A 12,167-nucleotide genomic window follows, 5' to 3' on the forward strand; every position below is an offset into this window, starting at 1 on the left:
GCATAAGCCTTGTTTTAAAAGAGCAATATATCACTCCTCCATAGACAGAAATTATTTTACCGGCTGTAATGCTGAAAACAACATGGTTGTTGGAAAACAATAAAAACAGAAGAAGGACTTGTGTTGTTTTTCCCCACAGCCTGTGCCTTAATTTTCTCCCTTTTTTTGCAGCAGTGCACAATAATTTTTTGTGAATGTATACTGTTTCAAGGACCACATAATGTCAAACTCTCCAATTCTGCTTGCAGAATTATAGTATATTGCTCAAATGTTGTAATTCAAGAAAACAAGAGAAGTCCTGAAAAATAAATTCTTAATGCATTTGGCCAAAACACGAAGCCTGCGTATTTATGCAAACTGTCTCACACTTCTTTAATGTACACTGGTGAATTCCTCAAGACGTCCACCAAGTCATCTCTTGTAAATGCAAAGGGAAATTTGGCTCTGCCTGTTCAAAGCAATAATTCACATATATATATATAACCTCCCCACCCCTCCCCAAATAATATATTTGTTGTGAAAACCGTTGGCGGTGAGTAATTGATCAGGGCTGTTCTTTTCATCAAACGTGCAAAGCTTGCTCCTTGTCTGGTGGCAGACACCCATATGGAGCATATGAAAAAGGAATGAATGAAACCCATGCTGGAAATAAGAAATAGAAAGGGCAAAGGTGAAGCTTAAGCAGCAAAACTTGCTCTCCATATGGGAAACAAAAGACTGACAGTGTTTGGTGGTGGTGAGGGTTGTGAGGACTTTCTTCTTCTGCTGCTCTTTGTTTCTTCAGGAATGGGCAAATAACACCTCCTCTGTAAATGGACTACCTGTTTCGTTCATATGCAGGGAATGGATTCACGTGTTAAGTCTAAAATGGTCCCAATCCAACCTTCATCAGCCTGGAACCCTCCAGATGCTTTGGGCTACACCTCCCATTAGTTGTGCTGTGCTGCAACCAGTAGTGGTTGGCAGGACAGAGCTCTTTACTTGACCTCCTATAACCTGATCTCCCATTACCTATCACTGCCATCACTGTAGCGTAATAGGAAGTGGGAGGCAGTGGTTAGGTCAATGCAGTGCAGGTGGACCAGCAGGAGGTCAGGTAAGCAGCAGTTCGCTACCCAGCCAAATGGGTGGGGTATAAATAAGATGATGATGGTGGTGATTAATCATCATCCTTATTATTACTGACTGGGGCTAATGGGAGTTGAAGTCCAAAATCTCTGAAGAATGCCAGGTTGCCAAAGCCTATAATAGTGGCCCCAGTCCTACCTGAAAGGAAGCAAATCTAAAACAGAAGAGCAGGAAATCACCTGATGAATCTCTTGCTAGGCCATAACATTTTATATTTAGTCCTGCTTTCCACCCCACCGTCTCTCTCCAAAGAGCTTTTTGCTGTTGCTGACAGTTTGACTGGGAGTGTGCTTGTGTGTGTGTGTGTGTGTGTGTTTTGATGGACTGAGGATATATGGATATATGAAATTATGAGCATGCTTTCATTATGATAATTTTTTAAGGCTTAAGCAGAAGCAGTTGCTGTGAGGAGCAAAGTTTTGTCAAACATTTGCAACAGTTCATATCAAGCCAGCTTATTTGGTTTTATAGTTGTCTTTCTGGGAAAATGAATCTTATGATAGCAAGGAAAGAGATAGATACCGTATGGAAAATGACACGGGGGCTTATCTAGAAAATGGAATCTTCTTAGGGGCAAACGAGATGTGGCAACAGTCGTGCTACTTGAAGTTTAGTAAATAGTCACATAAAGCAGAGAGATCTGGACTGGGGCTGTAGCAGAGATAAAGGGTTAAATCACTTCCCCTTCACAACATAGTCCTGATTCACCTTTTACACACACAGCCTTCCAGGACTGCTGCTTGCATAAGAAGGGAAGCTCCCTTTGGAGATAAAGAAGAAAATGAGAACACCCTTGGTAATCCCCTTGTAAGGACAAGTGTAGACAGAAACACCCTTCAAATCTTCAATAAGTGGGCTTGAACCGAAATGTCTCACAGTGGTGTTATTGAGTGAATCCAGAATCACTTACATGAACCCCAAAATAGCATGGGTTTGTGGGGGGAAGTACAGACTTAAAATGGCTGATTGATGTGGATCTTCTGAATCCATCATCCAACGCCACGAACCCCCAAATGCAGCATAAAAGAATAAATGTGAGTTGGTCAAATTTTATCAACAAGTTCATTTCAAAAGTCAGTCCAAGGTTTCAATACTGCCACAAGTCACATGCAAAGGGGTTGCCATATTTATTTTAAGGCACTGGAATATGTTACTTAATATAAAGGGCAGAAGTTACTTAATATAAAGGGCTGCCCAGGAGGACTCCCCTGAGTGAGTGCCTGAGGGCCCTGCTCTTGCCACTTACCATCTGGCTTGGGGCGGGGCCTGGGGCCTCACAAGGACTGCTCTGCTGCCCAGGAAGACTCCCCTGTGGTGAGTGCCTGAGGGCCCTGCTCTTGCCACTTACCATCTGGCCTGGGGCAGGGCCTGAAGCCTCATAAGGACTGCGTGCTGCTTGCTGCCTGCTGCCCAGGAGGACTTCCCTGAGTGAGTGCTTGAGGGCCCTGCTCTTGCCACTTACCACCTGGCCTGGGGCGGGGCCTGAAGCCTCATAAGGACTGCGTGCTGCTTGCTGCCTGCTGCCCAGGAGGACTTCCCTGAGTGAGTGCCTGAGGGCCCTGCTCTTGCCACTTACCATCTGGCCTGGGGCGGGGCCTGACAGGCCTCATAAGGACTGCATGCTGCTTGCTGCCTGCTGCCCAGGAGGACTCCCCTGAGTGAGTGCCTGAGGGCCCTGCTCTTGCCACTTACCATCTGGCCTGGGGCGGGGCCTGACAGGCCTCATAAGGACTGCGTGCTGCTTGCTGCCTGCTGCCCAGGAGGACTCCCCTGAGTGAGTGCCTGAGGGCCCTGCTCTTGCCACTTACCATCTGGCCTGGGGCGGGGCCTGACAGGCCTCATAAGGACTGCGTGCTGCTTGCTGCCTGCTGCCCAGGAGGACTCCCCTGAGTGAGTGCCTGAGGGCCCTGCTCTTGCCACTTACCATCTGGCCTGGGGCGGGGCCTGAAGCCTCATAAGGACTGCATGCTGCTTGCTGCCTGCTGCCCAGGAGGACTTCCCTGAGTGAGTGCTTGAGGGCCCTGCTCTTGCCACTTACCATCTGACCTGGGGCGGGGCCTGAAGCCTCATAAGGACTGCGTGCTGCTTGCTGCCTGCTGCCCAGGAGGACTCCCCTGAGTGAGTGCTTGAGGACCCTGCTCTTGCCACTTACCATCTGGCCTGGGGCGGGGCCTGAAGCCTCATAAGGACTGCGTGCGGCTTGCTGCTTGCTGCCCAGGAAGACTCCCCTGAGTGAGTGCCTGAGGGCCCTGCTCCTTCCTGCCACTTACCACCTGGCCTGGGGCGGGGCCTGACAGGCCTCACTAGGACAGTTGTTACTGCCGGAGGGGCACATAGTGTTTTTAAAATGTTTTTAAAAATTTTCTTTGGATTTTTTGTATGTGGGGGGTGGGGGTGGGATGGATGTTTGGTTGTGCTTGGGGAATTATTATTATTTTTATTCTGATGTTTTTGTAATTTTTACATTTTTTTGTTTGTATTGTTTTATTGGTTTTGTTTGTTTGTTTAAGGTGTTATTTTGTTCTTAGGGGGAGGGGTCAGGGCTGCCGGGGAGTGGGCCCCAGCCCACAAAATGGCTGGGGCATGTTCCACAAGGGGGGATGCACTGGGACAACTGATCTCAGTGATCACGGGTAGGAGGAGGAGTTACGCTAAGACTAGACCCTGTCATTACAGAGGGGGCAGGTTTAGTCGTTGTCTGAGGACTATTCCTGCCTCCGGGTCTGGTCCTGACTGGATGGATACTAGAATCAGCAAGGGATACCCACATGACCTGAAGGTGCTGCTGTGCAATGCCAGGTCAATGATTCATAAGACCACTGCCATCCATGACATGATCATGGATGGAGGACTTGACCTGGCATGTGTAACAGAGACTTGGTTGGATGAAGCAGATGGGCCTGTCCTTGCCGCTGCTTGTCCACCAGGTTTCTCTTACACACAGCAACCCAGGTCATGTGGGCGGGGAGGGGGGGTTGCAGTGATTTTTAGGAAGTCATTAGTTTGCACCAGGCGACCTATTGGGAAGACCCAGTTTTCTGAGTGCATGTTCTGGAAGTTGGGCAATAGGGGCAGTACAGGATTACTTTTGGTGTACCGACCTCCCCGCTGCACCAAGGATTCCCTGCCCGAGCTGCTTCAGGTCGTGGCGGATGTTCTCCTGGAGACACCTAGCTTGGTCGTCCTAGGGGATTTTAACATCCATGCCGACACGACCTTACAAGGGGCCTCTTGGGACTTCGTGGAAAGCATGGCCTCCATGGGGCTGTCCCTAAATAAGTCTGGCCCAACCCATAGCCGTGGACATGCCTTGGACCTGGTGTTTACCTCTATGGATGTTGGTGATCTGACACTAAGTAAAAGCGAAACGAAAGAAGTGCCATGGTCAGATCACTTCCTGGTGCAACTGGACTTCTCTGCGACCCAGGGAGGTGGGACCAATTCGGATGGTCCGCCCCCGCCACTTAATGGATCCAAATGGTTTCCAGAGAGTGGTAGGGGATGCTTTATCCCATGTTGATGGCCTTTCAGCTGATTCCCTGATGGCCCGCTGGAATGTGGAGTTAACCAGGGCTATTGACTGTTTGGCTCCGAAGCGCCCTCTCCGATTGCATGGAGCCCGGACAGCCCCGTGGTTTTCCACGGATCTGAGGGCAATGAAACAATCGTTGAGACGGCTAGAGCGCCGGTGGCGGATAACTCATTCCGAACCTGACCGGACACAGGTTAGAGCTCAACGTCGAGCCTACCAAGTGGCGATAGTGACGGCGAAGAAGAATTTCTTCACCGCCTCTATTGCATCTGTAGAAAACAGCAGCAGGAGACTTTTTCAGGTGGTTCACAATTTAGCGGAACCACCTGCAACATCGGGGCCCAGTACGGGCCACATGTTCTCCTGCAATGATTTTGCAAAGTTTTTTGCAGATAAAATCGCTCAGATTCGGGAAGAAGTAGACTCCACCGTGGGAGCAGGGCCGGGGCGGGAGAGTGCTAGAGTTCTGTCTAGTCAAGTTGAGTGGGATCAATTCCAATCTGTTACCTCCGAGGATGTGGACAGGCTGCTTGGACGAGTGAAACCAACCACCTGTCTCCTGGATCCTTGCCCATCCTGGCTTATAAAAGCTAGCCGGGAAGGACTGGGCGATGGGCTTCGTGGGGTGGTGAATGCTTCCCTCCGTGAGGGAGCCTTCCCAGACCCGCTGAAAGAGGCGGTTATTAAACCGCTTCTTAAAAAACCATCTTTAGATGCGGCCACGATGGCCAACTATCGCCCAGTCTCAAATCTTCCATTCCTGGGCAAGGTGATTGAGCGAGCGGTTGCCGAACAACTCCAGGCACGCCTGGAAGAAGCGGACCATTTGGATCCCTTCCAGTCGGGATTCAGGCCTCATCATGGGACTGAAACTGCCTTGGTCGCATTGGTTGATGATCTCCGGCGGGCTAGGGACAAAGGTGAGAGCTGTTTCCTAGTTCTGCTGGATCTCTCAGCGGCGTTTGATACCATCGACCATAGCATCCTTCTGGACCGTCTTGAGGGACTGGGAGCTGGGGGCACTGTTATACAGTGGTTCCGCTCCTTCCTCCTGGGCCGTGTTCAGAAAGTGGTGGTGGGGGATGAGTGTTCAGACCCCTGGGCCCTCACTTGTGGGGTGCCTCAGGGTTCTGTCCTCTCCCCCATGCTTTTTAACATCTATATGAAGCCGCTGGGAGAGATCATCAGGAGGTTTGGGCTGGGTGTTCATCAGTATGCGGATGATACCCAGCTCTACCTCTCTTTTAAATCAGAACCAGTGAAGGCGGTGAAGGTCCTGCGTGAGTGTCTGGAGGCGGTTGGAGGATGGATGGCGGCTAACAGATTGAGGTTGAATCCTGACAAGACAGAAGTACTGTTTTGGGGGGACAGGAGGAGGGCAGGTGTGGAGGATTCCCTGGTCCTGAATGGGGTAACTGTGCCCCTGAAGGACCAGGTGCGCAGCCTGGGAGTCATTTTGGACTCACAGCTGTCCATGGAGGCACAGGTCAAATCTGTGTCCAGGGCAGCTGTTTACCAGCTCCATCTGGTACGTAGGCTGAGACTATCTGCCTGCGGACTGTCTCGCCGGAGTGGTGCATGCTCTGGTTATCTCCCGCTTGGACTACTGCAATGCGCTCTACGTGGGGCTACCTTTGAAGGTGACTCGGAAACTACAACTAATCCAGAACGCGGCAGCTAGACTGGTGACTGGGAGCGGCCGCCGAGACCATATAACACCAGTCTTGAAAGACCTACATTGGCTCCCAGTACGTTTCCAAGCACAATTCAAAGTGTTGGTGCTGACCTTTAAAGCCCTAAACAGCCTCGGTCGAGTATACCTGAAGGAGCGTCTCCACCCCCATCATTCTGCCCGGACGCTGAGGTCCAGCGCCGAGGGCCTTCTGGCGGTTCCCTCATTGCGAGAAGCAAAGCTACAGGGAACCAGGCAGAGGGCCTTCTTGGTAGTGGCGCCCGCCCTGTGGAACGCCCTTCCAGCAGATGTCAAAGTGATAAACAACTACCTGACATTCAGAAGACATCTTAAGGCAGCCCTGTTCAGGGAAGTTTTTAACGTGTGATATTTTACTGTATTTCTGTTTTCTATGGAAGCCGCCCAGAGTGGCTGGGGAGGCCCAGTCAGATGGGCGGGGTATAAATAATAAATTATTATTATTATTATTATAAGTGAGTCTGGAGGTGTTGTGAATTAGTAACTTACATGTCTGTGCAAAAACACACACATGTTTTCGGGAATGAATGAATGAATGAAAATGTTTATTCGGCTTTACGCCCATCATAAAACACAACACAACAAAACAAAACAAATAAAACAGTGGACTCGTACAAGCCACCAATAATATAACACAATTCACAGCTCACAAGGACAAATATTAGCAATTCAAAAGAAAAATTTAAGATTAAGATTTAGGCACTACACTAAAATCAATATCTGATGTCATTGTAGAAAATTCTTATAACTATCAATAATTGGCTAACATTCCATTCCATCTCTTGTACGAGAGGACAGCTGTTAGGAATTTAGCAACCTGTAGGGTAATATAAGGATCCACATCTTGAAGAACCCAGGCAAGCTGTAGGTCTACTGGTTTGTCAGCCATAGGCTGAATTATGGAGTTTAGTATACTCACATGTTTTCGGGATGATTTATTACGGATGGGCAAATTTGTCAGTTTTGGTTCCTCTGATTCTTCATTTTTCCCATCTTAAATTCAGTTCCCTGCATCGCCTCAGCACTCGGTAATTTTTCTTTTAATCCTCATGATAATTTGTAAACATGTTAGTGCAAATTTCCCCTAATAAACACATTTTTTTTATATGCAGTTTGACTAATATGCACATTTTTACAAGTAATTCCTCCAATGCAATGCATTTGTGACTGTTTATTTTCACCAATATATACAATTTATGTATACTTTTCCTCTACTATGTGGATTTTTGTGCACACTGTGTGGCTGGAGCACGCTATCCCAAAATTCAGAGAAATGTGAATTTCAAAGGGTGACTATGTTTTGCTTTGAATATTGGTTCCAGAAGTGTGAATTAGTCCATTTCTCATTAAAATGAAAACAAAATCTAATTTCTCCCTCATTCTTAGAGCAGAGAAAAAATAGTGATAGAAGGAGCAATGGAGGGGCACAATGGGCGTGGGTGAAGAGGGAACAGTGACCCACATCTTCTTCTGGTAAATACCTATGAAATGGAGGCAAATCACTTGGCTTCTTTTGTATGGGATGATTATGTCCTCTCTCTCCACCCTAGAAAGTAATACCAGAAACTTAGCAAAGTGTTGCCCTAAACTGGATTTCTTCCCTCACTGCACATGTAATTGCTATATAAGGGAGAATGGGGCCTTTAATATCTGCATGCCTCTGGCTCACCAAGTAATGAGGGGAACATATTTATTGGTACAAAGGTTGGTGTTTATTGATACTGCCCATTTTTCACGAGTTTTAGGACTCAGTAGGGAAGGCCCATTGACTTTAGAGAACATGTTTTACAATCAAGCTGTTTCAAGATTTATACAGCATAACACGTTTAGCTATTAAATAGTAAATAAAAGGCAATGGTAAATACTGAGCCTCCCTCAGCCACATCCTTAATTATCTGATTTATAAAGCAAATCACCAGCTCAGCTCTGGGATTTCTGTTTACACATGTATAAGCACTGCTCGGTTTTACGAAGGCTGATAAAAAACACACACACAACCAAACATCTTTTATACAGTTGTAATGTCCTTCTTTCAAATAAAGCTCCTCAGAAATGTCAAAATGCTTTGTTGCTTTTTAAGAAAGATTTTTGTTTGGTTGGATTTCCCCCCCATCCATTTCAAATCTAGACCACTTTTGGCATCTTGTCAAATGACTGAGTAAGGCCTAGGATGTAGGGCTGTTGTTTTGGCCTCGTATGTTTCTGAGATTGTTTGGTTTTTGGTCCTTAATTTTTATTTTTGTAGAATTGTGTGTTAGCCATTGAACCATTTATAAAAAAACAAGTCATAACGACTGTATTAGAGTTTAGCTATGGATATAAATTCTATCTTTTAATTTTATAGATCCCCCTGAAAGAGATTCAGCTTGGCTGTGAGATCCATTTCCCCACTGCCTCAAATAAAACTCTTTTTCCAGTACAGTTGAGCTTTAGCTGTGTGTGTGTGAATACACGTGCCCATTCTATAGGCAAGTGGTGCCTTTGCTTAGATAAATATTGCTCAATCTTGTGGGGAAATATGGTGAAAAAGGTCTGACCCAAAGAAAAAACAGGTCAACTCATAGGAAAATGAAACCATATAAGTAAAATCAAGAGTTATTTACCAAATACATATAACATATTAGGAACAGTATTAAATTTCAAGTTGTTGCTTTCTCTCTTTCTCCAGTTCCCATGCACCCTGCCACACCACATATCTGCTCTGGAGCATTGTGGGAAACTTCAAAACAAATTTGGGGGCACATGCAGGAGCCGGAGATGGTGGGGAAGTTCTGTTGCACAAGTAAAAGTTATTGCATTAATGGGACACAGCGGCGTAGCGTGAGTTGTCAGCACCCGGGGCAACGCAAGTAATTTGCGCCCCCCCAACCCCTAACCTGCGAGTTGCCGCTGGCGCTGCTGCCCAAACGACGCCGCTTGCCCGGAGGAGGAGGGGGGCAGAGCGGCGAGGAAAATGCAACGGCCCAGCAGCTGCAGCAGCAGCGGCGGAGGCGGGGCTGTGAGGAAGGGCTGCCTGGCGGGCGCTGAGAACCGCTGCCTGCCGGGCGCCTTCAGCCGGGCGCCGCGAGACATGCGGCTCTGCTACAGCCTGCGCCCGAGGCTCTTCGGCAACTCCAGAGGCAGCGAGCACGCCCCCCCCCAGATGTTGCGCCCGGTGCGGCTTGCACCCCTTGCACCCCCCACGCTACGCCACTGATGGGACAACTTCTTTGGCTATACCCACTAATAACAGAGCCATAGGTGGCACCAGAGGGCAAGCAAGTTCTCTGGGAGTGGTGGGACTTGATGATGTTACATCACTCCAAGAGGGAATTGGACACAAAAAATATGGTTGCCCCAATAGGGCAAGTCCTGTTGCTCCCAGGGGGACTTACTCTATTGTAAATAAAAAAAAAAGTCTGGCAGCAAGGAGCTACATGCAGGAGCTGTTCCAGGCTGAGGGCAGCTGGATAATATAATCTGGAGCTTTTAAAGATAGTTTTGAACTCATGATATAAAATGGACTCATGATCTAATCTAGGTCATGATCCACCTGGATCAAATTAGCTTAGCCCACTTTTAAATCCAATATCGGAAGATTCCTCTCTCAAACTTAGAGTCACATCCAGCCAAGTTTCAGGAAAGAAAGTGGACTTCTTAAAAGTAAACCTAAACATATCTCACTCAAATAGTTCCCAGCCTATGTAGCTTTTGTATTCACCTTAGGAACAGATTTAAAACAAAGCAAATTAAGTTTCACATATGAAAAGCATATTTTGCACATGTAGCAGCGATGTTGCAAGATCTTTCTGCACTGAATGGGTAATTCCAGGATTTTTAGATGATATTTTAAAGACGTCTCTTTTTCACTACAGTACATTAGTTCTATCCTTCCAACTGCAACCTCAGTTGTTACACTGCATAATAGAAAAGAAAAAGAACAAAAATACAGAGCTCCATGAAATGTGCAGCTCCACCATTACCTCTAGGCACGTTAGGTATTACACAGGATGGAGTGTGAAAGGTATCAGACATTTGTTGTTATTGTTGTTGCAAATTCTCACATCCAAAATGGATTGAACAACGCTGCTCCAGCTGGAAAAAGCACAAGAGCTATCCCAAAACAAGTAGCTGGAAGAAGAAAAATTAAAAGATAAGGGCACTTTATAATACATTGGAAAGCCAGCCTCTCAGTGAATCAAAAACAGTTCGGTCTGATGTTAAAATTAAGGACTGGGCCATCTGCTATTGAACTAACAATCTCAGATGAGGATAATGTATCACTCATCAGCCATGACATCGCATACAGATCAAACACTTCTTTGTGCCAGGGTAGAAACCCACAGGAATTTGCCATCTTTTGCAGATGCACATTTGCTATCTAGGACTGATGTGTTGCTGAATTTATTGATCCAGAGAGGAAGGGAAACTTCAAGAGCTGGGAAGTCAGGATTGTCCATAGAACTACAAGCTAGTACGGGGATGGGAGATAAAAAGCAAACACCAGCTCAACCTCAAAATAGATTTCCTTCGTACATGACAGTGAGAACTCAATACATTCTTTCATGCACACTTGCTATGAGCAATATAGAATGCTACTGACTGGATGCAAAGTTGCACCATATTACCTAAAGTTGTGCTTTTTAAACCACGTGTGGACACAGGGAGATGTGTGGACACACCTGAGTGTGTGGCTGAGCTATAGATTTCAAAAATGAAAAGCTGAGAGAAACCAAAACAGACTGGTTCACCCATCCACAGTTGGATCCAAACTTAGCTTTCCACCAATGAAAGAGCTCCTTTCTTCCATCTATGGAAAGCATGGGTTCCAGTGAAGCGATTCCTCTAGCAGAAGGGTGGAGGGAGGTGGCAATTTTTATGATCCCTCCCCCTCTGATGCCCACCTCAATATCCCAGAGGATTCCCCCCTGCCCTGTGGAGCAGGTTTTTGAAGAGCAAAAGGAGGTGCAGGTGGGAGAGTCAGCCACTGGGAGCAAAGTCTAGACTAAAGTCAAAGTTTCACGAGGGCTCTGAGGATTCCCTGTTATGGTTCCTTTTTTTTATAAGATATTTATTAAAATTTTCAAAGTATTACAAAATAAAAATAAAAAAGTAAAAAAATACAAAATAAAAATAGTTAAAAACAACTCATTCTTTCCATTACTTATTTTTCATTAGCTTATTTCCCGGACCTCCTCACGCCTCCCTTTTTTGTATTCCAGTTCAGTTTGTTGGTTCAGCAAGTCCTTACCCTCTTTGTTTATCCTAGTCTTTAATCTTAAGCTATTGTAACATTAAATTTTTACCTATTAATAATCCATTTTTCATATTCCTTTATAGTATTACAGCTGAAAACCCCTTAATTTCTATCCAACATCATTCTAACATTCATTAATTTTACAATATTTCTGTAAATAGTCTTTAAATTTCTTCCAATCTTCTTCCACCGACTCTTCTCCCTGGTTTCGGATCCCTGTTATGGTTCCTTAGCTCCCTTTGCAGGGCTACAACCTCCAAGACTCTGTTGTACCTGTTTAAATCGGGTCAGGCCCCTCTCTAAGAATAATGTGATCATTGTTGCATTTGATTTTGAGCTGCATGATTCTTCTGTAGCATTTCCTCATTAACTGGTCTGTATTCATCCTGTAATATACTCCCCGATGCTGAGTTTTGCTGCTTTTGGCATATTTGTTCATTTTTATTTGTTCCTTTTGAAGCCTCTCATGTTCCAAACAAAAAAAAGGCTTTAAAAATATTTAGCAGTGTGTGCAATGTCAGGTTCCCCCCTCCCAGGTGTCAGGTTGGGCTCTTCCCCAA

Source organism: Podarcis bocagei, assembly GCF_964188305.1.
Source record: "Podarcis bocagei genome assembly, chromosome: 3".
Classification (NCBI taxonomy): domain Eukaryota; kingdom Metazoa; phylum Chordata; class Lepidosauria; order Squamata; family Lacertidae; genus Podarcis; species Podarcis bocagei.